The sequence below is a fragment of the Triturus cristatus genome, chromosome 7 (assembly GCF_964204655.1).
Source record: "Triturus cristatus chromosome 7, aTriCri1.1, whole genome shotgun sequence".
NCBI classification, from domain to species: domain Eukaryota; kingdom Metazoa; phylum Chordata; class Amphibia; order Caudata; family Salamandridae; genus Triturus; species Triturus cristatus.
The window spans coordinates 283,224,005-283,250,845 of NC_140590.1; the positions used below are offsets into that span (position 1 = coordinate 283,224,005).

At 45.4% G+C, this 26,841-nt stretch overlaps 1 protein-coding gene across 1 annotated transcript in view; it reads left to right on the forward strand.

Moving 5' to 3' along the window:
* The first annotated feature begins 4,533 nt into the window (after positions 1–4,533).
* The window catches only part of LOC146809431 (neurotrophin-4-like), a 128,108-nt gene continuing 105,800 nt past the window's right edge, over positions 4,534–26,841 (forward strand). The window contains exon 1 of the mRNA XM_085616278.1: positions 4,534–5,401. The gene's annotated coding sequence lies outside the window, so the exon portion shown is untranslated. The remainder of the gene's footprint in view (positions 5,402–26,841) is intronic.

Genomic DNA, 26,841 nt, shown 5'->3' on the forward strand with positions numbered 1-26,841 from the left:
GCGTGTTTTAACCTGCACGGACCCTGTGGTCTGGTGCAAGTCTGTCTGTTGAAATTTCAGCACGTCCCCTTCCTCCCCCCAGTGCCGTTTGAATTATTGGTGTAACTTGTGTTACCCTGTGACCGAAAGGACTGAAAGGGGTGAGGGGACTGAGGGGATTGACTCTTTGTGTTACTATGTCCCTCGCCCCCAAAAAGACCCAACCATGATATTGTGTTGATTCGGTCCCATGACAGCGATGGGACAGATGCCTTAGCCACCCTGAAATTTTTATCATAATCTAACCCCCTCCCCCCCCTGCAAATTTATCATGGGCCAGAACTATCCGGTTCTGGTAGCAAGCCAGCTGTGACTGCCATAAATATGGAAAAGGCTCTGATCCATTTGAGTAAGGTCTCTTCCACCCTGTATTTCAACATCTGACTAGCCCATTCCCTGGGAAGCATATAATCTTTGTTCTTTCTTGCCTCCTCTCTTTCTCTTTTGCATATCAGCAATGAAAACATATTGATATATTCACCAGCCCAAATTCTATTCTTCAACTCCAGAGATACATGCCTGCCTAAAAATTCCCGCTCAAAGCGGGACTCACCAACGTCCAACATTGGTAATGTTGGCAGCTTACCTGCTGCCGTGGTCCCAGGTGCCTCCTGCTGTATCCCTGCTGCCGCACTGGGAACTGACAATCCCTTGTTCTCCAGTGTGCCGGTACTCCCCACTGAAATGATAGGTAATGGTGCAGCTGGCCCTTCAACAATTTTTTCCCCAGGCTGAGCATTAAATTGAGACACAATACGCTTTGCTTCAGCAAAAGCATCGGTACCTAAATCCTTCGCCCCCACAGTTGGAGCGAGGATGCCTGCCCTCCCCAACCATGGCAGGACTGCCACCAAATGTGACACTATGTCCTGTGGGACCCCTGCCATCCCCCCGGTGGTGTCTCCCCCGTGGGCGTGGGATTTACGGTGGGGCCGGAGACTCTTGCGGGTGGGGGCATAGTAGGCACGGGGGAGCTGGCAGTGGTGTTGGAGCGTGTGGCACCCCTGATGGCGCCAGTATTTACTCTGGAATCACAGGGAGGACTGGTAGTACTGGAATCGCCGGTATAGGTACCAGGATGGGCGGTGTCATTGGTGGAGCGGGTGCTGGGACAGGTGCTAACGGAGTCTCTAGTACAGGGACGGGTGCTGGCGCCTGAGGGACCTCATCCTGAGGCACAAGTAGAGGGACCTGGGGGTTGGGTGCAGTAAGCTCTTTCCCCAATGGTTTCTTCCTTCTAACCCTTTTTGGGATTGGGGGAAAAGCTGCCTTTGGGGGCACATTAGTGCGCTTCGCTCTCCCCTCCTGCCCCTCTTGTCCCTCCACCTTCTCCCTAAGATCAGCGAGGCCATACCCGAGTTCGTTCACCTTTTTCATCATCTCCTCCATTAACCTCTCCATACAAGTGCGCTGTTCTCCCCTCTTTGCTTTGCCTGCCATTACTTTCAATATTCACACAATTACTCTGAACCACAGTACACTGAGCTTACACCTGTTAAAATTGATCTCAGGGCTTCCTAATGTCCCTGTTAAAACCTTTCTCTGTACTGTTTATCACACGATACACATATACTTTGTTGATTGACACCCTAAAGCTATGAATCAACCAGTCCTGGATTGGCAGTGTTGTAAGCAACTGATTACCCCCAACTGATCAGCTTTTGGTTAATAGCATGCTACAAAAAACAACTGTTGAGCAAACACAGCGTCATGCAGTTTGAACAGTATACGAAGGTTTACACACGCAAAGCAGATCAGAATGCCAAGCCTCCAAGTAACAAAACACTGGTTGCCGATATAATCACGCCTGAAATTGACAAATAGCTGCCGTGCGGTGAGTAAAATCCCTCTCGCGCTTTAAACGGCTGATCTTAGTGTCCGGGATACTTCACTTAAAGCCAGGGGGTGCCGGAGTGCTCAGCAGCTGGAAAGCCGGAGCTGAAATGCCAACGTTGCTTTTAAACCCGCGCGCGCGCGTCCAATTTCAGAGCCGACGCGTCCCTAAAAGCAGGAGGGGCCGGAGTGTTCCGCGGCAGGAAACCCGGAGCTCAAAACGGGAAGAAAGTCTCCTTTAGCACCGCACGCGCGCGCTAAAGATCAAAGCCGACGCGCGGTGAATAAACGCTGTTGGTTCTATTCGCACAATGCTACCGGCACATACAATTGCTGGAATTCTTCCAACCCAATCACTTGCAATGACACGATACAGCGATGGCAGGGGTGCGCGCCACCCCCACCGGGTACCTGTACGGAGCTCCTGCTCCTCTGCTCGTACGACAAATGATACCCCGGGGACCCGCACCGAACTGTTCCGTTCGCGGCGAAGTTGATTTCGGCCGCCTTCTCAGATCCCCAGTGCTGATGCCACCGGCCAATCGATCGCTTTCTTGCTACGCGATCGCCCTCTCGCTGCAGCCGCTGCTTGATAACCAGGAACCTTCTCTCTCCCGATGGACCACGAACGGGGAGACCTGCAAAACAAATAACAAATCAAAAGTTAAAGCCTCCTAGCGAGGCTTGGGGGCAAGCTGGGGAGCCAGGAGCGAAGAGACAGATTCCTGTGCTCCCCCGCTCTTTATAGCCCTTGATGGCCCGGCCAGGGCTACTGGCCGGACGTTGCTCTTTCGCGCGACCCGGAAGTGATTCGAATCACTTCCGGGTCACTCCTCCAGGCCAGGACCTATGGGAGAGGAGGCGCGCCTTTCGCGTCACTAAAGTGCGCGACAGGCACACCTCCTGTGCTGGAGGGGGGGCCGGCTCGACCGCCATACCTTTGGTGTGGCCGATGCTTGCCCCGCCGTTCTAGAAAGCCCCCTGCCTGTGTGCTAGGCCTGGGCTAAATTTCCGTTCCGCTCGCGGAAATTGCGATAATTTGACATTTTCGCGATCCGCGGAGAACGCAAAAATGTCAAAATTTCCGGATTCTGCAGTTTACCGATAATTTGTTTCTTGCTTGCGCTGTAAAATAATACATTCTCACGCACGCGCGATCGCCTTACCTGAATCCCCGCGTTCGCCGACAAGTTTTCCCAATCCGGTCGCGTTCTCCACGAGATGTTGGATTGTTGGTAGCCATTTGCGCTGTCTCGCGACAGTTCGCGCCCGCAGTAATGTCATTGGTCGCGCGATCACGTCTTTCTTCTCACGATTATGCACCGCGAGAAGAGTGAAAACAAGATGGCCGCGCCCGCGAGCAACCGCATGGGTAAGTTGGCGAGCCGCGACCATGCAGAAAATACCGCGAACGGGCGGGAAAAAAACTTCCACATCTTCGTGATATTTCTGCATGTTTGCGGAGATTTTTAACATTTTCGCGATAATTTGCAAAAGTCACTTTCGCAAATTCCGCCCACCCCTACTGTGTGCAGGTTGCTGCTCAACAGAGGGTGAGGACGCTGCTGAATTATGTCCCTGGTGTCGGAAAATGACATCAGGACAAATTCAACGTTTCCCTGGAAAATAGCTGCCGGCGGCTTCTCCCTACTTTCCATCACTGACTGTACTACTACAATTGGTGTAGTACAATAATGCAGTTTGTGAATCAGCCCCTACGTTTTTTCCTGAACAAATATTGCTACGTCTTATTTTTGTGCTGGCAAAATCGCCAGGTCCATGCAATGATTCCACACAACATACAAACTCCTGTTTGCTCACTAAACGGGACAGCTTGCTCAGACATCTTGTGGTATGCTATCTTGTCTGTAGTTGTAAAGTGCATTTAGGTCATATAAATGGCCCTGTAGCTGTTTCAGAGTCTAGAAACTGTCAGACTAGGAGTTCTCATTCATGGTCTGGTGCCATGTTTGGTCAGTGAAGATGGGTCCATTCGGTGCGGGGTTTATTGATGGTTTCTATTCGTTCTCTGCAAAAAGAGTGTGTGACAGAGAGAGAGCGAGTGTTAGAGAGAGAGAGAGAGAGAGTAGAGTGTGTGTGTGTGGGCGCGAGATGTACATTTGAAGGGACAATGTCAGTGCATCTCAGCAAGTCAGGTAAGGCTGATATGCTTTGCGGAGAGTGTAGTACTACGCCACCAACACATAAAAGCAGTACGTGCACCACCATGCAGAGCGCGCCACTCTCGGTATCAGTACTGTTCTGTTAAAGGGATGCGCTAGTATTTTGCAGGACTGTCCTTATTGTGAAAGTGACAGCAAAAGCACCCTTCTGAATTGCAGCTGTGCGACTAAAGAGACAGCACCAGCAGGTTTCAGCATTACTCGTGCACGAATATAGGAGCTGTCGCAACACTGTTCAGGGGAGTTTGTATACTTTAAATGGGCCGTATCTGCAGTTCTCAGCGGGGCTCCTATACTTTTTGGGACCGTGCCAGCACTTCTGGGCAGGCGTTTAGAATTATGGGCTAGTACACGCTCTCTGCCTCCCTCCCTGGGCCCCCTAGGTGTTCTGCACTGGGTGGAATTGTAAAATTAAACACGGAAGGGGGTGGTTCCTGGACACGTCACCAGGACGTGCTGAGCTCTGCCCACAGCAAGAGCTGCTGCAGCTGAGGAAAGCGAACTTCTGGGACAAGTGAGAGCAGATCCAAGGGGCAGGAGGGGAAGCAGAATCATCCCCAGCGGTCGGCTGAAAAGGATCCGCTTCAAGACAGAGGGGGTCAAGAACATCTCCAGGGAACGGTCGGGAGCTCGGACGCAACGAACTCTGCGAGTTAAGAAGCCGCTCGGGTAGTGGGGAGATCCCATTCCACCCCAGCAGAGCCCTCAGCCTGGCAGCACACCGGAACGCTCGTTCCTCCGGGATCCCGCTGGGGCCGTGTGTTTAGAATGAGTACCCTCGGAGCCCAGCTCTTGTCCCCAAACTTCGGCACCAAGGTTTCCTGAGAGAAGGGGGGTAAAGCCCGGAGAGTGCATCTGAAACTGGCCCACGAGAAGAGGTCTAGAAAACGACGTGGGACATAACACCCTTAAGGCCAGTACTGCCACAACAGCAGTATCACCTGCACCAGAACCACTGTCAGGGGGAGGAGTAGGTCCGGTCCCACAAGCATCCGCAGCACTGCTGGTACTAGCAGAAGCACCGCCGCGACTAGTTCTTCCAGTACCATTATAAGCTGCAGCAACACTGCGATCAGGGACACCCGCGTTAGCTCCAGTACCACCTGTACCAGGACAAGCATCACCCGCCCCCGTGCCTGCAGCGCCAGTAACCCTGCCCTACCAGCAGCACCAGAGCTCGCACGTTCAGTGGCAGCCTTGGCTTCTGGCACGAGGCTCGTGTCCGGGGACACTTCAGGCACAGTTAGCCGGGCGCTCTCCATTTTCCAGTCTGACCTGCCGTGCACCCTCCACCAGGATCACATGCCCCCCTGGAGCCCGGAGCAGCCTTTCTGCGCAGGCAGATGGTAAGTGTCAGACTTGTCTGTTTATCACTTTCTGCTTTCCCCAGCTCCTCTCTCTGCTTTGCATTTTTCCCGCATGAGATCAGTGTCTTCAACCATGCTCCCCCAAAAAGAGAGAGCGTGAGTAGAAAAGGCATATTATTATTTGTAATGGGATTACATGCTGGTGGCTTCGCCACTCTGTGCATCTGTGGAAGGTTCTCCGCGGTAATAGACGTCACAAGCTGCGCTTTACAATGATGACACTCTGGGACATGGGTACTCACAAAATGTTGCCAAGGGCCAAAAAATTGGATCTGTGCTGTGCCAGTGGGCCGCATTGATGCCAGTGGGATGGTGGTCAGGCGAGGATGTGTGAGGGTGGGGAGGGGGGAGAGGGGACTGGCTGTAAGGTAGGTGTAGGCGAAGCGAAGGATGTACATCTAGTGGCTCAATTGAACAATGTTAAACCAGAAAACCTGGGATTTATCCCAGCCTCCCCTCTTTTCGAAATGTTACAATCCTAGGCAATTGTTTAATTTCACTTTCCCTCCTTTTTCTTCATTATCACATATAAAAGGACATCGAAATACATGATTTCACGGTATGCTCCGTGTTTGTGCTTTGAATAAACTGTAATGTTGTTCATGTATAATAGGAACCCAGGCCACCCAAAAAGTGCACATAAGAACTGACTTGCCTCTTTAGTTCACAATTTACGTTGTTGTCAGGGTAGGGGGAAGAATTAATGCTTCTAAATTAATGTTTGAAAACTATCACTTTAAATTAATTATTCGCAATACACTGATATAATCAGTTGCACAAAGGTGAAAAGATTCTGCATGTTAATTAAATACACTTTTTGAATTTTGTAGAGAATGTCATCATTTTAAACTTTCGCTTCAACATGTCTTTAAAATTAAAGACGTTTGTAAAGTTAAGCAGAGGACTCCCTAGTTACACCCTTTCGTTACCAGCAATTAACCTTGAAATAAACGATTGCCTGTCTATTTAACATAATTGTATTGTTAGTGCTGAGTCCAGTAAACTGCAGCCCAATGTTCCTGTGGACTAGGCGGCCGTATGTAACGGCCAGGGGGAAGGGGGCGCATGCAGCCCCCAGGCCATACTTAAGTATCCATACTCTAGGATATCATAACCCTGACATTAGTGGCATCATAGTTCATTCCTTGATGTTCTAATTCGTACCTCATGTATCTATGTATAGATTTACTACCTGCATTGCTCAACCCAGCTTTATAGTCTTCTTCCTGCAACATTGTATCTTCACCTATGACATGATTCTGGCTTTACATGAAATTTAAATCTTCATTTTTATATCATCTGGTGATATAACAATCACCACTCAACAACATCTTAATCCTGACTTTATATATGACTTTATGCATGTATTTTATGTAATTATGTAGGTTGTACTTATATAGCGCGAACCTAGCCCAAAGCCATTATAACCCCCTCATCCCATCGCCTTGACTTTATAGTGACATCACAGTCGTCCATATGATATCATCATCTTTTGGTGACATAAGAATCATACCTTTATGATATCATAATCTGACTTTATAGTGACATCACAGTTCTTTACTTGATAAGTCTAAACCGTTTCTCATGGCAATATAATCCTCTACCTATCAGTTTGTGTCTGCGCCTATTCCATTAATCTCGCCTTAGAGTGACATCGCAATCTTCCATGTGATATCATCATCTTCGTACTTTATAGTGACTTTATAATCCTTTCCTTGATGTTCTAATCTGTATTTCATTGCTTTGTAATCCTCCTGTGACGTTGTATGCCCACTGTATCCCATCATTCTAGCTCTATAGTGACATCATAATCTTCCATTTGATATCACCATCTTTTCGTGATACAATCAGTGCCCTATCATATCATAATCCTGACTTTATAGTGACAGCATAGTTCTTTCGTTGCCTTTCCAATCCTCTCATGAGACATTTTTTTTCTTTGTGAAGGGATCCTTCTCATGATGTCACAATCCTAACCTTACAGTGACATTCTAGTCCTCTTCCTATGACAGCACATTCATTGCCCTGGCCTTATATTGACATCATAGTTGTCTCTCTGACATTCCATTCTCTCACCATGAAACAATTCTCTTCCTCAGGCAATCGTTGCCTCATCGAGATACCACAATGATTTCTATGTGACATCCAGCCTCTCTCAGGGACATTCCAGTCCTGTCCCTGTGGCATGAACTCCCTCTTGCCTGCTGGTGAGTGCTCGGAAGTCTTTTTTCTGAATTCATGTCAGTACCATGTAAAACCACACGAATATGGCATGTAGTCTACTCTTGGCTTAAACATTATTGTCTTTCTCTCTATGACAGTGGTGGATTGAAAGTGCTGGAATCAGTCAGTCAGTCAGTCAGTCAGTCAGAAAACTTTATTTCGGCTATCAGCCCTAAAAGTTCATTAAAACACAAAATGCAATATCCACAAATTGAAAAAAATAATACACAATTCTGAATAAAAATATAAATACAGATTCATAAGAAAAAAGAAACTAGGAAAACAATTATTGCAAAAGGGTAAAACAGGAATTGCCTTAGGGGGATAGTAAGCGTCTTCTGATTAGCCACATAGAGAATAGATATTTGGCTGTTACTGTGGCGTATAAAGGAGAAGTATCATGCTTCAGCAACCTGAACAAATCTCTGTAATTCCTAACGCCTATGTTTTTTGCAAGTTGAATTATCCATTTTCGGTGGGGTGTTTTATAAGCTGAGCAAAAGAGTATGGCATGAACCTCGGATTCTTCTGAGGCTCCACACCCGGGACAGGGTTGCCAGACTGAGCCAGCCCACTTATTCGTTCTCGAAAAGAGCGGAAGAGAACCATGCCTAAATTGTAGATATAATTTTTTTGCAATAACCGGGTGGATCAAATCTATTACAGGCTCAAAGCTATAGCTAATTTTTGCCTCAAGGAATACCGTGGTCAAATTAGCGATGTTAGGAGATTGTAGGATTTTAGTCAGGTTTCGTTCCTCCAAAGCTTTTGTCAATGTTCGTTTTGGAAGAGAGGAGCATGAGTCCACAGGTGTGAGCCAAAGGTCTTCTCTCCCTATCTCCTTCAGGGATTTCTTAACAAATGCTAGCCAAGGAATGGCACCTGCCTTAGGGATCAGCAAGATAGACTTGAGTTCCTCCTGAAAGTTTGCGAGTTCAGGGGTGCTCCATAATCGAAGCCAGTACATTACTGGCCTGGAAGCTACCAAGTCCGCAATGGATTGGATGCCTAGATCCATCCTTAGCGGCTGCATAGGGGTGCTCATTGGGAGTGCAAATAGTTGTCTAAAAAAGTAGTTCTCTGACTTAGATAAAATCTGGGATGACGTATGGCCCCATAGTTCAGCACCATAAACTACCACCCCCCTAGCCTGGGTTTTATAGATCTCCACCAAAGGACTGATTAACTTTAGTTGACTTTTTTTATACATCTTTGTAATACCCCCAGTTATCTGTTCATATTTTAAGTTTATTTTTGAGATCTGGGGGCCCCAAGTCATTTTATTATTTAGAGTCAGGCCCAGGTAGTCAAATGTATTCACCCGTTCTAGGGGCAAACCATCCAGTTTCGGAATAGGGCAGTTGGTGGTGTCTGCATGAAGGACCATATATTTAGTCTTACTCACGTTAATGACTAAATTCCTTTTCCTGCAAAAGGACGCAAAACCGTCCAGGACTCTAACCATCCCCATTGAAGTCCTGGATAAAAGCAGAGTATCGTCTGCGAACATTGGAGCAGGAATTTTCCTGCCTGCCAACTTAGGAGCGTCTATATCTCTTAGGGCCAGAATGTCTTCTACCAATCCATTTAAAAAGAGAGCAAAAAGGGTTGGGGCTAGGACACACCCCTGTCTAACACCCTTTTCCACTCGAAACGGATGCGTGAGTTCTCCGTTGAGTCCAAACCTAACTCTAGCAAAGGTGTCTTTGTGGAGTCGCTCTAATAAATCACATAGATAGAGGGGTACTCCCATCCCTCTCAACAGTTCCCAGAGCTGGCTACGATCCACCATATCGAAGGCAGACTTTAGATCAACAAACGTGAGATAAAGGCTGCCCCCTTCAAGAATAATGGTTTTCCAGTGGATCATTTGCAACCTAAACAGTTGGTCCACAGTCGACATTTTGGCTCTAAAGCCCACCTGGAGAGGGGTCAAGATATTAAAATCCTCCATCCAGGTTTGGAGTCTCGCTAGAAGAATGCGTGCGAAAATCTTCTGGGCAACATCAATTAGGCTAATAGGCCTATAGTTTGCCGGATCAAGGGGAGAACCCTTTTTGTGGATTGGTATGATCTCGGCACCAGCCCATGTAGATGGTAGCTGGAATCTAAATATTCACATTGACAGTGCAAGCGTCTTAAACTCTTCACAGTCTGTCTATCTGTCCAAGCTCTTAATACTGCCTGCGGGTTCATGAGCTCCGAGCTCTTCACAGTCTGTCCATCTGCCCAGGCTCCTTCCACTGCCTGCCAGTTCAGGAGCTCCGAGCTCTTCACAGTCTGTCTATCGGACCATCTTCTAACACTACCTGCCAGTCCCAGAGCTTCAAGCTCTGAGCTATCAATGAGCCCCGAGCTGTGATTGTATTATTGACTATCAACTCCCAGAATATTGTGACAGAAAAATATTGAGGGACAAAATATTGAAAGGTAAGTGCATACAGGGAAGTATAGATAGATGGTTTTCTATTCCTAACTCCACAACTACATACCATGAAGATGTATGTACCAATAGGTACATATATGGGAAGTTAGGTATACAAATTCTACACGTATCTGTCAATATTCTTTTTTATATATATTTTGTCCTCGATATGGTGTCCTATCGATATTCTGGAGTCAATATTCTGGGTGCACACCCGAGCTGCATCCACTGTCCATGTGACTGAAGCTCCACAGCTTATGTGCCCCAAAATCCTCACATACTACATGTTGCCCGAGCTCTTCAAACAGGATTATATTGTATTCGACCGGCCAATGTACACCATGCTTCCCAGAATTGCCAAGATCCTCCCACAATCAGCCCATATTCACAAAGCTAACCTAACTCTGTGTGCCCCATGCTTCTCATGCCGCCTGTCTATGTGCCCCATGGTTCACCAACAGTCTTTACAGGTGCTCCAAGCTCTAGTTGCCATGTGTTGGAACTCATCATGCAGCATGTCTATTGCCCACTCTCCTCGCACTGTCTGTCCATATACCAGAGGTGTGGCCACGTGCACCAATCTTCTCAAAATGCGTGCCTCAAAACTTTCCTCAGATCCTGCCATGTACACCGAAGCTCCTCAAGTAAACTGTCCATGCAAAGCAAGCATGTCAGACTGTCTGTGTGCCCCAAGCTTCTCACACAGTGGCCCCAGATGCCCAAAGCTTTTTAAAGTCTTGTCTGTGAGCCCAATCACTTCATATTGCGGATCAAAGCTCCCCTTATACTCTTGTCTGTTGACCAACATCGTCACAGATAGTCCATGTACCCGAGCTCCATATATTGTCTATATGTCCAAGTTTCCCAAACAAACTAGAGATGCTTAGGTGGAAGTGGGCTATATGGGTGTTATCTGTGTACCCCAAGCTGCTCTCACAGTCAGTTCTTGTTTCCAAGCTTCTCACAGGCTCTCCATGGATGACACACTTCACATGTTGTGTCCATGTGCCACAGTCTCTCACATTGTCTGTCCGGCCAAGATCCTCACAGTCTTTCCATGCACTCCAAGCTACCCAACTTTCTATCCATGTTCCCAAAATTCCTACAATATCTCAGTGCTCCTGAGGCTCCTAACACAGCCTTTTCGTGAGCCCAATCTCCTAGCATTTATTTGCCCAATCCACTCATATTTTCGATCACTATGCACGTTTGTTTAGCATGCATTGGTAGCTAAACTGCTTCTTGGCGCTACACGTACTGTATCACACACCTGCCGCCGCCGGCCCTTGAAACTGAAGCTCCTTCATCAATAAGGCATCGGCCATTTGACGAGAGTTCATCGCGTGGGGACGAACATTAACGTAATTAGACATTTTACTGTGTAATCGGAGCGCCGACGACCTTTTATGCGCTCACAAAGGCCGGGTCTCGGGTATGACAACAAGAAGCCACAACCCTTTTCTGCGGGAAGCCGAGCTGGGTTCTGTAATAACAAAATTGGGGTACATGGAGAGGTTACAGGAGGTGAAAGGATTCAGTAACCAACAGCAGGAAAACTGACTTCGAGGAGGGGCAGGCTCTGAGCGAAGAGAATATCAGGAGAAAAGCTAAGTAATGGGGAGAAGATGAAAGAAAGGGAAGAAATGAAGAAAAGGAGAGAGGATGAAAGGAAAGGGGTGGACGAAAGGATGAGGGAAGGAAGAAATAGCATTGCAGTAAATTTAAACCGGAAAGAGGAAGGCAAAAGGTCGGAAGGGGATTAAATGAAGCATTATAAGGTGGAGTAAAGGTACAATGGAAGGCAGAAGTTGCCATAAAGATTAATTTAAAAAAGCGTTTGGAAGAAAGGGGAAGACCAGGAAAGGGAAAGAACATGTAAAAGAAAGGAATCAAGAACAGATAAATAGAAATAAAGCTGAAGATCAAAAGAAGCATAGCAGGGAAGTTAGAAATAAAGACAAAAGGAAAAGTGAGAAAGGAATAAGAGAAATAAAGTGGTAAGTTAATAAGGAAAAACAGAGGTAAAGAATAAAACACAAGTCAGGAGAGTAAATGGATAACTTCAAATGATTAACACTGTAAGGAAGGTCTAGAAGTAAAGTAAAAGAAGAAAATTGGAAATAATACTTGAACCAAAGAAGAAATGAAAACAGGAACTATAGGAAAGAAAAGAGTTATTCGAAGAGAGAATAAATAAAAAAGGAGAGGGGTGGAAAAAAGATGTCACAAAGAAAGAGAGCAAAAGTAAATTTGGGACGATAGAAGAAGAACTGACAGAAAAAAGAATGAAACAAAGGAGCTGAGAAGGGTAATAATTAAACATAAAAAAGAACAATTACACAAACCAAGTGTGCCAAATAAAGAGAATGATGGAGGTCACGAAGCATAGAGGAGGTCATGAAGCATAGAAAATGAAATACAAATTAAGTCAGAGAATAAGAAGTCAGCAACAGAAAGAAAAAATAGCCACTAAAGTGAGGACAGAAAAGAAAGAATGAAGGTTGACTTAAATTTCAAATCAAGTGCTTTGGGCTGAGTTGAACATGTTCTAACCACTCACAGTTTGGGTCGGGGAAGGGAACCAGGAAACAGAGAGATGAGGTATCTTGGCCAGGACGCAGGCTCACAAGGTGTGGTCAAGGTGTTGCTGGGATCTGGACTCGGTTTTTTTCTGTTCCACAAACAACAACATGACCACAAAACGACATAAAGAAACGAGGAATAATGAATGGAAACATAAAATAGCATGAAAGTAAGAGAGGTATCAACAGAAAAAAGGATGTTTGAAGTGTTGAAGAAAAGAAAAATGAAAGACGGATGAGATGAAGGAGGAACGAACAGAGGCATACAGGAAGAAAAGGAAGACACGTTGAGAAAGAGAAAGAAAGTAAACAAAGAGGACAGGAAGGAAGGAGAAAATCACAAATATACAGAGAAGGAAGCTTTACAAAGCCAAAAAGCACCAGCTGAGGAAATGTGAGGGATTTGGGAAAACAGTAAAAGTACAACAAAAATAATGTAAGTATAGAGTAGAAAAGAGAAATAAATAAATGAAGACAAGCCATAAAAGGAAATATGAATGAAAGAACTGGGGAGCTAAAAAAAAGACAGGTAAGATTTAAAAAGACAGGGAAAGGAAGAAGGGATGAGAAACAAACATAAATGAAATAGAAAAGGGAGAGAAGCAAGAAGGACGGAAAAAGAGTAAAAGAAGAAAAGGAAAGTATGAACGAGAAAAGAGAAGCAGCAAGAAAGGTGAAACCCCAACACAGACGGGGATCAAATAGGAGGGCATGATTAAAAACAAAAATACATTTCGGAAAACAAAAACAGAGAGGAAAGCGACACACAGAGATGTGTGAAAAACGTAAAGGGACGACAGTAGGACAGGAAATGCAAAGAGAAGCATGGCATTTATAAGGAAGTGAAGATAGAGTTTGACAGAGGTGATTAAAAACAAACATGTAGCAACCAGAGGATGACAGAGAGATAAAGAAGAAAGGGGAGTGGAGCATTCCGGTTGCACATGACCAGCTCAAAATTCGCCACAGGTGATACGCAGTCTGCCTGGCCCTGTGCAAATAAAGTACTTGGGTTACTGGAAAACAAACAGGCATTTTCCGTGCGCCATTAGAAGACATTTTCCCCACTCTCGACAAGTTGTCTTTCAGGACTGGAATGCCTTCCTCTGATCTGCCTGTGATTGATAGCCCTTGTCTCGCTCTGCTTCTGTGAAAGAAAAAAAACGTTTATCCCCTTGCTCAGGTACACCACAGGCCCTCATTTCACCCCACCCTCCGTGAAAGCGAAAAGGAATAAAAACGGTTTTACACTCTAATGTACAGGTAACCCTAGAAGTGTGTTATGCACAGATTACATTACTTAAAGGTTCGCTTATGAGGAGAGATGCCATGTTATTCGATACACTTTACAAGCAATTTTGCCCCTTTCTTTCTTGCAAAAACAAGAGTTCACAAAAAGTTAACATCAAAAGGGCGAAGTGTGCGTTTTCCCCTCCTCCTCGCAACATATAAAAGTGTTTTTTACTCATCTCTTTTTGTGCAGCTCCCCTCGGGTTGAATGGGGCCAGGGAAGATGATCTGGCCCCTGTCCCCCTAGTTCAAGAGTTATTAAGTTTTCATGTGAAAGATGAAACGTCCTCTATTTTTCTGGTCTTTGGTGCTAGCAGAATAGAAACTCTTCTATTGAGGCGTCAGGTCTGTGGAGCGGGGCCCGCTGGGGTTCTTAAAGCTGGAGCCCATCCTCGCCTGCCCCAATGGTCAATCACCTTAGACAGGGTCAAAGATGAAAGGCAGCCAGAAAACAAAGCAGGTAAAAGGTGCAAAGCAAATGGTGCCCGGGCTATCTGGGGCCCCGCTAAGGTTCAGGGGCTGCCTATGAGACTGAGTCCAAAGAATAGTGAGAAAACTGACTGAACTTCTGAGAAGGATATGAATTGTACCATCAGAGAGAGAGAGACAGACAGAAGGCAAACTTCTTCAGGGACAGGATATTACAGGTAGACCTGTGACCAGAAAGAGATGGATACACATCTTCAAGGGCAGGTAATAAAATATTGGGAGACCTAGAGGACAGACCGCCTCGGAGGCAGAGGAAGCTACACGTGGACTAGGGAGAGCGATAGAGGATATATCCTTTATGGGGCAGATAACAACGGTAGACCTAGGGGATAGATCAAATTGGGTAGACGTGGGACTAGTGAGAGAGACAGGCAGACAGGATATGCATTCAAAGAAAGATAATATAGTATTTGTAGGCTTAGAGAATGGACCACCTTTGGGTTGGAGGAAGCTACATGTGGCCCAGGGACCAGAAGAGAGGCATAGGATACACCTCTTCAGGGGAAGATAATAATGGAGGACCTAGAATATAGAGCATTTGTTGGCAGATGAAGCTACAGGTGAATGAGGGGCCATGGAGTGGGACACAGAGGATATACATCTTCAGGGGCAAATAATAAAGTATTAGTAGTCGAGCAGAGGAAGCAACAGGTAGACCTGGGACCAGAGAAGGAGACACAGTATATACCTTTTCAGGGGAAGATAATAATGGGAAATCGAAGGGATAGACTGCCTCTGGGGCATATGAATCTATAGTTGGACCAGGGACCAAGGAGAGAGAGACAAAGGAAACACATCTTCAAGGGCAGATATAAAATATTGGTAGACCTAGAGGATAGGCCGCCTCTGGGGCTGAGAAGACTACAGGTGGACCTGTAAACAGAGAGATAAGAGGGGGAGACAGACAAACAGAGGAAATACCTCTTCAGGGGAAGATAATAATGGTAGACTCATGGGATAGACCACACCAGGAATAGAGAGGCCTACAGGTGGACCTGGGTCCTGGGACCAGAGAGAGATAGAGATCCACCTTTATATCGTGTAGCCATTATTTATGTCTCAGTTTGTACAGCTATGACAATAAATCTATCTCTATGGTGAGATAACATTCAAACAAACATGCCAATAGCATAAGATGACATGCTGACAGAACATCTGCAGTGCATGTGTTGCAGTATACCATATGTGAACAATATCTGTAGCATAGCTCACATTAGTAGTACCTGTAACATTAATATCACATCAGCACATTGCTAATTACATGGCATGCCCATACAGTGGGTGATAATAATTACACATAATTTCTCTGACATAAATAACATACCTTTATAACTGTAGCATAACATGCATCAAAAATTGTTATTAACATATTTTGAAGATCGGCTTAACATAAGATAATATACAAAACAAGCCTTGGATCTGAAACATTAACATAAACTGGATGATGGATTCTCATCTGACTATAAGGTATTTTGCTACAATTATTTTATTTGTTAGTTAAGTTTCTTGCACAGGAAAGAGGTGTGCAAAAAGCCAGTGAGTTTCACTGCATGCACTGGAAGGCCAGAATGCCCCCTCCGAAAAATAACTGATGACGTCTTCTCTGCAGGTGAGCCAAATCCGAAAGCCTTGCATTTCATGCGGAGGAGTGAAGAGGGCCAAGCGGTAAACCGCTTGGGCACCTATGGGATGAAATCCTATTGAACTTTAAGCCTCCTGACATGACGAACCAATTATAACTAGGTGTAGAGAGACACTGTTCATGGGCACTTGTCTCCACCCTTGTCTATCTTCCATCTCACTAACAGCTAAGAGAGCCTTAAGCACTATACATAATTATGTAGTACTTCGGAATCACAAACAGTTATAGGTTTGTTTTTCATTTGTTATTAATTGTTACATAAGATTGTTAAATCTGTGATGATGTGCCAAGCCTTTCGATGATTATCTGTATTGAGCTCCTGCAATAAATTGGAACTCGTAACTTCATATGCATGTTCATGTTGCATTTAACTGGCATGTGCAAGACTATCGTACAGTTTATGATACTGAAGTGTTAGATGAAAATGAAAAAAAAAACTGATTTAAAAAGAAACATAACAAAAACGAATAATTCTGAGACTAGAATAATATGGATGGCGAATCAATGTTGTCAATTACATAACGTTTATTGGCAATGTGTAAAGTAATACATTAAGTACATTAGAATTGACATTGTGCATTAACACTAACAACTTGCATTGCCAATACTTATTACAAATCTACATTAACAACAACTATGAAAATAAAGGGCAAATATCAGTGATGCCTGTTTCATGACATATGACAGCAATGTTTGTAAGAACATACACCATCAATGCCTTTAATATCAAATAACATACACTAGTTATATTTTCATGAACTTATTTATGGAATATTTGTGTTATGCATAAATGTGTTGTACTGATTGCAATAAAGACTCATTACAAATATACAGTAATGATGAAAACAATATAACATAACACCAATGCATTTAACATTGCATAGGTCTTTAAAACATAAAATATTAAATGTTGTACATATACAACAACTATGGCACAGTACACATGGAGCATAACTGTAACATTAACAATGCTTGTAACATTAAGAACATGCATGGACAATGCCTAGGACTTCACACCTTTATAATACAATTACATAGCATACGTTGCCAATGCCGATAATGTTAATACCATGCAGTGCCTAGAAAATGATCGCTGACAATATCTAAAACATAGCATATATTGTTTTTGCTTTTGGCAACACTTCTGTCGTACCACATTTCATAAACACCCATAAGGTCTGTAACATAATGTACATTGACGCCACTTTAACAATACTTTAGCTACATAGGGGCTTATTCTAGTATTGCACAAATTTGGAGCATTAATACAACATCTGCAATTTTTACGCAGAGCACGATAGTTAGCGGGTGTTCAATTGCCACACTAGTCCAAGTTGTAGATCTATAAATGGATGAAATGACGCTAATAGATCATGTTTTCTCCAGTTCCGATGTTTGCAGAATGGGAATGTGCAGTGTTTATGTATTTGAGAGTTTTATACAACACTTACATGGCCCGAATGTTCGCCCCTTTGATTTGCAATGAGCCACTTAGAATCTACATATCATAAAAAATACCCCTGGCTATCAAATAGCAGACATCAACAGTGCACAAAACATTCCACAGCATACACTTGCAATTCTTACATATTATAGGAGCACCAGATAGTTGTCCATACCTTGCATCCAGTTGGACTCCTGGCTACTCCTATTGATCTTGTACGCCCACCTGCTCACCTCCATGGTGCTACGTGGCAACTATGAAACAAATGAATTGATGAAACACAGCAGTCATTGATGTACTCTGATAAGGCATGCATCTTGGGGAAGGGTCATACAACAACCGGTACAGCCCTTGTATTATGTTTGAAATGTCTCAAGTGACTCCACTGTGCCCTTTAGTAAGCAACCACAATTCTTTGGTAAATGTAAACCTTAACTGGGACTGTAGAAAGTAAAATTAGAGGCAGAAGTTAGAGTCAGACTGAATAGAAGGAAACAAGACTAAAGACAATAATGTCTCCTGCTGCTCAGAAGACGTCCATAGGACTGGTTTAAGGGTTTTCCTGGCAATGGTGTTCTACTTTGGTACTTAGACCTTCACTCAGAGAATAGTAAATGGACCATCACATGAATGTACTGACATCTCTGCTAAGAGTGCACAATGTTTAATGAACCTGCTCAGCAAAGCTTTGTGTTTTTCCAAAAACAAAATCCCAAAGTGGGACTTTTATACTGAAAAACAAATGTCCCTGACATGCTGGGAGTTTTCTTCCAGCATGTGGGGGTCATTTCTTGTTTGTGATTTGGAGCGGCAAGCCTTTCCTGGCAGTCCTGAACAGGAAAAAAGTACACTGGAACATCTTAGGCTGGAGGGTCTACACAATTTGACTGACTGCCCAAAGTCCGAGTTAGAAACCTGGTGGCTCTCCGACTCTAAATACAATCTGGTGGACGGGACATTTGCCAAACTCTAAATCAGATCCTTAGTCTAAAGGTAGGAAATATTACCCGCTATAGGCTAAGTTGTACTTTTTGTACATCTGTGCCTTTTTCAATTTAAAATTGTCAGATGCCAATTCACAACTTTACAGTTTTGGGAATAAAACTCAAGTTGAGTATAAATGCTACAATGCTATAACTGCAACCCAGTTGAGATGGGTCAGGCTAAGCCACCTAGCTGCTGAGCTCAAGTAGGAACGAGGGAAGCAAGCAAGACATGTCCTAAAATGAGTGGGGTTCTCTTAGCTCCCTGGACATTTTTGCTTTTATGGTTGCCCTGTAATTGATGACATCACTATCCAGGTCATAGGTTGAGGGTACACGTGGGTATAGATGATGTCTACCTACTCTTTTCGCAGGATGGACGCCGTCTACCCTGCTATTAGGTTGGGCCCCACAGAAATATACTAAACTTGCCCTGGTGTAATTTTCAAACATTCAGCAGAGCCTGAACATTGTCTGCTTCCGCAGCAGCATGCAGGCAGGGAGAGGGCTTCTCAGATTCCAGCTGAGACCATAACCAGGACGGAAGTTAAGCGGCCATCAGACCTTTTGTTGGAGTATCCTGGCTGGGAGCTATCAACAGCCTCACACCTAAACGCAATCGAGGGGAAACAAAGGCACACCGCTTATCACTTCACACACAGGTACTTAAGAGAGGCATATTTTTGACTTTGTTCAGTCCTTGTATATAAGAGATATGCATACACTGTAAGATTGTCAGATGTGTTAATCTGTTCCAGTATTTAAACAAATAATTTTAATACCACTATTTTGTTTTATTTGTTTTATAGCACAATGGGAGCACTACTCATCCCAATGCAGGGTGTCAGAGCACTTTACATCACACGTACACATTATTCATTGATAATAAACCATATGTCTGTAAATCAGTGCGTCCGGTGTGTTACATAAGACAGTGAAGGTTATAAAGTGTAGGAGCCACATGTCCTTCATAGCTCACTGTGCAACATTAGAAGGATTACAATTTATGAACTGCAAGTAACAAAAGGATGTCTTTGTTAAATGCACAACCCACTTAACTGTTTACATAAAATAAAATGTGTCATCTATGTGTTACATGAAGTGCTTTGCGAGAGACATAATAACCTCCTATGCTGCTTTGATTCAAAATGGGGACTTGACAAAATACAGTGACAGATCTCTCCTGTAAAGGTGTTAACCTCCAGAGTTATTTTACCATTATTATTATTCCCTGAGATTTACTGGGCACACAAAGATCTCTGCTGCATCTGCCTTAACCCCATAAGATATTTTAAAATGCAGAGTTTGCAATCAATTAATCAGAACAGATTTACTGCCATGTTTTTCCTTGTTGCCAGTTTTTTGTGGCAGGATTGAAAAAAATAAATGTATGAATTGAGGCCCAGATTTTGGGTCTGGGTTGCGTAACATTTTTGGCACAACCCCAACGCAAAATCAAATTTGTTAAATATTGTAATGCGCTCAAATGTACTCATGATAGACCTGCTAAACATCTGTGAGGTCTTAAGATCTGATGTCACTTTTTATGATGTCACTTCCTGTGAGTTCATGAGTTGTGATGCCACTGTAATTCGATGTACGAAGTCACCCGCCTTAATGTCATTCAAGGTGATGTCACGTGCCATGATGTCACTTGCATACTGCCTAACTTGTTTAGTCTACCCATTTCCTATTTTATTTAGGACTTGCTTTGGCACACAGTTCAGATACTTTGAACACTCTAGGCTCAAAAGTATAAATGGCTCCTGTTTGTCCTAAATAGTAACCTCTCTAATGCTAGGATCCTGTCCCTTTAATGGTGAAAACACTTGGTGTGTAGTATCTTTTTACGGGACTCGTGCTGTTTCGGTTGTGGCTTCTTGCAGCGCCATTAAATGAAGGCCACAGTTTACGAGGATACCACAAACGTGCTCCGTGCTGTAAGTGCGTGTTTTGGTGAAGAACCTAAAATGTAGAGGGCTCTCGAAGACGGATGGGCTGGGGAGACTAACATTTAGCGAAGGGAGGGGCGGTTCAATGAAGGAGCGGGCTTCGCTTTGAAGGGCACAGAGGACCCTAGCGGACGCACACCTTGGTGCTCTCCTTAAATCCTCCGGGAATGCGAATCGTCGTTACCTGTAATCCGGCCGCGCCCCGCACCTACTCCACTTTTTATTTTTGTATTCGTTTCACACTGCAGCCACAGTTCATGCTTCTCCTTCTCTTGTCGTTTCTCACTCCTCCACTAACCTCCTCTCTGTTCCTACATTTACACTTTTAAACTGTTTCTTTCTCAATTTTTCTTACAAGCGCCAGTTCTTCATTCATCTTTGTTTCTTTCTTTTCTCCCCTTGTGTTCGCTTCCCTTCTTTCCTTCCCTCTCCCCTTTGTACCTTTCTTCTCTTGTATATTGCTTCCTTCTCGTTCATTTTCGTTCTTTTCCCAACATACATTTCCACCTACCCTACTTTTCACCTTCCTGGTCATGCTTTTCTTCCTTCTTCCCTACACCCCTCCAAGCTTCACTACCTTCCTCGCTTCCGTTTATTTGTCAACATTCACCCAGTCTGTCCTTTTTTCCTTCCTCATTTCACTCATAATTTCTTAACCATACTTCCCAGTCGCCTTCCTTCTTTATTTCATTATTTCTTTATCATATTGTAAGAAACACCCTCGTATTTCAGTGCCCAGGAACAACCCTGTCTTTTTGCCTTTCACCCACCCGACTTTAGGCCTACTGTCCTGTCAGGTGCGAGTCTGGCATGCTGAATTTATCTTATACTAACCGTTTTTATAAATGAAGCTTGAGGTAAGCGAGTCTGCCTCAGTCCTGCTGGCCTTTCAGCGGTAGGCCAGGCCTGGCATGGCTGGCCTCGCAGTAGTCTGGCCGGTGCTTGAAGACTGGCGCTAGCCCCTCGTTTGCTTCTGCGCTGCAAAAAAAACGAACGTTTCTTTCAGAGGTGAGCCTAAAATGTGACAGACTGTGCTCCAGCCCTACCGAACTTTCAGAAACTCTCCCTGGTGTGTGGACCGGTGTGCCTCTGATGGCTGTCTCCTCTGGTGTCTTCACCGGCAGCACGGCCCTGCTGCCTGTGCAGGTCGCAAGCTGCCTACTCAGCCACGCAGTGTGCATACCACCCGTTACAGGAGTGTGGGATCTGGGCAGACCCGCTCACTGTGGCATGGATGGGGGTGCCCTGTGTGCCCCCAAGGGCCCTGGCACAGAGGCATGCAGTGTGTCTGTTGGTATGGGTTGCTGGGTTCTTTGGGACTGCCTATGCCCTGCTCTGTCAAGCCAGGCTGCCAATTCCCTGCCTTCCTCGCCCACTAATCTAACTGGGCTCCAGCTTTACTCCTCCGCTTTCAGGACCTCTTCGCTGATGTAAATGCTTTTCATTTGTACCTTAGTGACCGCGTGCGCTGTCTTAATGATGGGCAACTTTGCATTGCTGCTGAACAATTGCATATCACTTTTGAACCAGAAGTGTTCCCAACTGACTGGTAATTTATTTGCTCTGGTAAATACATTCACACAAGTGCTGTTTGCTTTTCATTGTTCGGTAGTAGAAACGTTAGTGCAAAATTGCCTTTCACAGGTCCAGCCACCGAGCACCGGTGCGCTTTGCCTGATCTCTCCTCATCACTTCTGCAGGGAGGCCGCTCCCCTAAGTGACAAAGGCTCTTATAAAGATGTCTATTTTGTCACTCCCGAGCCTCCGGTTGCACAATCTTCTTCTGGTGTGTTACTTAGGGAATCTGAGTGTTTATCGTGTCTCCCTTTCCTCCGGTCACTTTCCCGGACCTCTTCTGATACGATCATTTTGTCGCCTGTCTCTGGACTGTGTGGAGTCTGTTTTTTCGTTCCGCAGATACACTTTCCAGCCTGGACACGATGCCTCGGGGCGTGGCCTCCAGGTCTGGATTTCATGGTCCACATGCAGCCTCCAGAGCTGGAGACAATGCGGCAGAAGTGGCCCCTAGAACTGGATTCTACTCTAGGTCTTATTATCATTATTGTTGGGTGGTGTTTGCGTCTTGGCTCGGAGAGCTTCGGAGGAGTGTCACGAACAGGTGGCCATATGCCAGTGTCCAGGTGGCCCTGTCAGGGTCAGTGTTTGTGTCTCGAAGGGCGTGTCCTCAATGTCCTTGTGCTCCGTGTGAGCGCCAGGAGATGTACAGACCTGAAGACAGCTCAGGACTCGAAGCAACACTCCGTCTGTTACCTGTATTGACAACAGTCCAGAGGCTTTAGCATGGCATGGCATGTATAAATAGCTATCGCCTATGCAAGATCCATTGGCTTTGTCAATGTTTTTTCGACATGATATACCGCAGCATGGCTGAAAGTAAAAAAAGAAGTGCTAATGCACGGTCTACGCATGCTTCATGATAACACATTTATGAAATGTTTGCTCCACCATGCTGCACAGCAGTCGCCCTGCTGTAAACATGGCTTAAAACAGTGACATATCCAATAGTAGAACTATGGGTGGGCTCTAAACCCCCTTTAAGCTAATAAAATGTCCTCCAAGCGACAGAGCACGTGCTCTTTCAGGCGAGACCTAAAAATGAACAGATGCTGGCATTGGTGCCATCCCTTCGAGGGTGGTGGCACTGCCATCTTTACCTACGTTCTGGAGAGGAACTGCTGGGATCAAAAATAGATCCTGGTTACTTCACCCAGGGCGTTGCCCAGTGTGATGTAAGAGGAGCAGGAGCGCCTTACACCTAGACAAGTACACAATATGCATGGCTAATGGCAGTTGTGAAAGCAGCTCGAAGGACATTTCACGCTCGGGTCAGGGACGGGACAACATGTCCAGCATTCGTAATTTGTATTCAGAATAATTTCTCTGATGAGGAGTTAGTGTCGGGGAGACGAGGCGTAGTGCCCTCGGTCGAAACCTAGGACTAGCCGAAATTGCTTTGCATGACGTTGGGTCAGGTCACTGTTGTGTCTAAATAGAAAAGGTCGCATCACAGAATCAATGTAAGCACTGTGTAATCCAGCCAGCCCCACACCCAGTCAGAAAACATTCCTCTAACAGCCAGTTGTACCCCTTAATGCAAAATTGCTGCCAAGATGCTAGGCAGATGCACTACTTACACACCTGACACGGTTTAGGAGGAGGGCCAAATGATTTCCAGCCCCACTGCAATACACCAAACAGAGACCACCATTTTCCGAGAGCAACTGCAGGGAAACCGTAGCATCCAGCATAACACCATCCTCACTATAGCAGGCATTGAGTGTCCACAGACAGCCCTGTGAATGAGCCTCCGTGGGTAAACTCCCAACCACAGACACGTATATCTGAGAGTGATAGCGCTAAGGGGACAATTAATTGGTGGACACGTACTATATAAACAAGCATTGGCACAGCCAATAGGTCTCGCCTTTTGGACATTATAAGTGTTTAGCTATGCAACACAGTATCCTGGGTGCTGTGCCGCCAGGGATTGAAGTGCAGGCACTAGCAAACCTGCATATTTGATTTATTTAATTGGTTATTTTTACAAACTTGTAATAGCAATTAAACTTTTAAAGACAAGGAAATATTGCCATCGATGGCTGTATGCATATGGTTGCCAAAAAAAGAACATTAACACTTAACATAAATAAATTAAAAGAATACAGAGATTTGCCTAACAGTCCTGGCACTGAAGTGGACTACATTGCAGTGCACGGATGTTGGAAACGGCCCTTTTTGCAGGGTTATCCCCAAACTTTTTGCTTCTTCCTCCTTTATTTTCTCTGACCTGTGGTTGTTGGCAATAGGACTCTGAGCACTTTACCACTGCTGATCAGTGCTAAAGTGCATATGCTCTCTGTATAAATTGTTATATTGATTGGTTATCCATGATTGGTATATTTGTCTCACCTGTTAGCCCCTAGTAAAGTGCACTGCGTGTGCCAGGGCTGGTGATTCAAATGCTACTAGTGGGCTGCAGCACTGATTGTGCCACCCACAGGAGTAGTGCTAAAATGATGTCTTAGGCCTGCTTGCAGTGCCTATGTGCAGTCCAGGACTGCCATGTCGACCTGGCCAGTGCACCCACTGACCAGGCCTTTTCCTTCCCTTTCTGTACATGTCAGGCATCCCTATGGTGGCCCTAGGTACCCCCCTGGGCTGGGTGCAGTGTATCTGAAAGGTAGGGCATGTACTGAGGTGTGTAACATGCCCTGGTAGTGAATTACAGCCATTTTCGTTTTTCACTGCTGAGAGGCTATCTTGCCCATAGGATAGAATGGGGAAGGCTGTTTACATGCCTATCTTCCCATAAGGGCAAGAGAGAAAATCCAAGTTTGGTATCTCTGTGTTCAGAATTTAATTATACATCTTTTTAGCAAGATGGTTTTTAAATTCACTGTGTGGGAATAGCACTTTTTAGAAAGTAGCTGTTCTCCTGTTTAACCTTCCTGTGTGCCTGTGTGCTGGTTGGCTGACTGGTGTCATGTGATGGGCTAGGTGGCTCCAGGAGCCTGGATGAGTCAGCAGCAGGGTGAATAGGGAGATCTGCTTTAGATGGGTGGGAGGAGTAGTCCCTGGGTTTGAATAGGGCTGTCCCTGCCAAACACAATGCTGGCTCCACCCCCTGCTGGCCAGGCTGAGGACTCTGCCCCTGCTGGCACAAAGAAGGCTCCACCTCCTGCTGAGCGTCTAACGACCCTGAGCAGGGGAATCCCCCCACTGAAACACAGAGAGACAAAGGCTTGGAGGGGTATAAGAAGATGACCCCAGACACCTAAACTTTAGATCACTTTGGAACTAAGAAGAAACCTCTGCCAAGGAGAAAGCTGAAAAGGACTGAAGAGGAGAAGACTGCCTGCTTGCTGTTTTGCTTTGCTGCCAAGGAGAGGGGAAGGACTTTGCTGTGTCCCCTTCTTTTGATTCTGATCTCCAAGGGCCTGAGAAGAGCTGGCTCCCTGTTAAGAAGTCCCAGGAACAAAAGGACTTCACCACCAGCTCCCCTGGAACTCTGCTGAGAGAGTTCTGACCTGCCTTGGAGTGCTTGCTCAGTCTTGGGGCCTCAGGAGGTCGTTTTGCTGTGTTTGGGAGCTGGGAAGCAGAAGCGTGAACAAGAGTGACTGGTACCCAACGCATCATCCGATTGCGTGTCGCAAGACGAGAGTGCGAGGAAACTTTCATCGCGGCACCATCGCAACACGCAGGGTCCCCGCATCGCCGAGTGCGTCGAGCATCGTCCCGAAGCGTGAAGATTCCTGGCATTGCGAGGGTCGTCGCAGAACCAGTTTGTGAACCGCACCACTGCCGGTGCGTGAAAGTCTCCAGTCGCTGCGTGCGTCGACGCAGAGTCCCGTTCCGTGGCGCATCGAGAGTTGCGGCGCCGGAAGGCAACGCTGCGCCACGCATCGCACCACATCGAAGAGTGTCGCATCGAACCTGTGCGTGAAGCTTCCCCCTAAGAAACCTACGCAACGAAGGCCAAAGTCATCGCATCCTCCCCTTACAGATCGGAGCCGGCGCATCCACCTCTGCTGCGTGAAGTAGGGCTGCTGCAAAGCCTCCCCAGGATCTCAGGAGTATCGCATCGCCTTTGCAAGCTTCCTTGTTATAGCTTTTGGGAACCTTATCGCAACTACAGGTACTGTTGGGCACGAGAGTGTCGCATTTTGTGCATTGAGAGTCGCATTGTGCAGGACACTGACTTTTACATCCTGGAGTACTTTCTGCAAACTCTTGAACTATCTTTAAAGTAACCTTTTGAATTATATGTTGGTTTTTCTGTAGTATTTGGTCTTGTGAAGTTTGTAGTAAAGATACATTATTTTTCTAAAACTGGTGTGGAGTAAATCTGTGGTGTTTTCACTGTGTTACTGTGAGTGTTGGTACAAATACTTTACACATTGCCTTTGATAGCCTAGACTGCTCAGGCCAAGCTACCTAGAGGGTGAGCAGGGGTTATCTTAACAGTGTATCCCCCTTTCCCTGACTAGAAGCAAGGGTCCCTACTTGGACAGTGGTACCTACCCTGCCAACTAGAGACCCCCAGATCTAACATTGGTGGTCAGCGGTGAGGATTGAACTTGTATTTGTACTTGACCCACAGTAATTGGTGTACATCACTAGGATAGCAGACCAATACACAGCCACATACTGCTGATTGTTGAATTTTTGGTTCTATTTTTGAGGTAACTCTTGAATTATCATGGCTCCAAGTGAGAAAGCAGCCAGTGTAGAAGGAGAGCTAGAGTTCACCATTGAGGATTTGAGTTCATACAAGGTGGAGGAGCTCAAGCAGTTCTGCAAGGATTTTGGTTGTCCCATAAAAAGCAACGCTAGAAAGGAAGAGCTACAGAAGATTCTGAAAACATGGT